Source organism: Echinops telfairi, unplaced genomic scaffold (genome assembly GCF_000313985.2).
Source record: "Echinops telfairi isolate 266 unplaced genomic scaffold, ASM31398v2 ScPeMD7_38;HRSCAF=143, whole genome shotgun sequence".
Classification (NCBI taxonomy): Eukaryota; Metazoa; Chordata; class Mammalia; order Afrosoricida; family Tenrecidae; genus Echinops; species Echinops telfairi.
Window position 1 is genome coordinate 1,583,422 of NW_022103936.1, and position 319 is coordinate 1,583,740.

Sequence of the window (319 nt, forward strand, 5' to 3'; positions counted from 1 at the left end):
CGCTTTACACAATTGATGTGTGTATGGATTGGGATAACAGTTGTATGAGCCCCCAATAAAATGATTCTTTTAAAAGAAAAAAAAAGAGAGAAAAAAATCAAGCCACCAAAAAAAAAAAAAAAAAAGAGACCAGACAAGGCACTGCATTAGGTAAATCTACTTTACAAGACTTCTTTAGGGTATTAAAAATCAAAGAAGTTACATTGAAGACTAAGGTGCTCTTGACCCAATACATAGTATTTGTAATTGCCTCACAAGCATGTGCAAGTTGGACATTGAATTAAGAAGACAGAAGAAGAATTGGTGCATTTAAATTGTG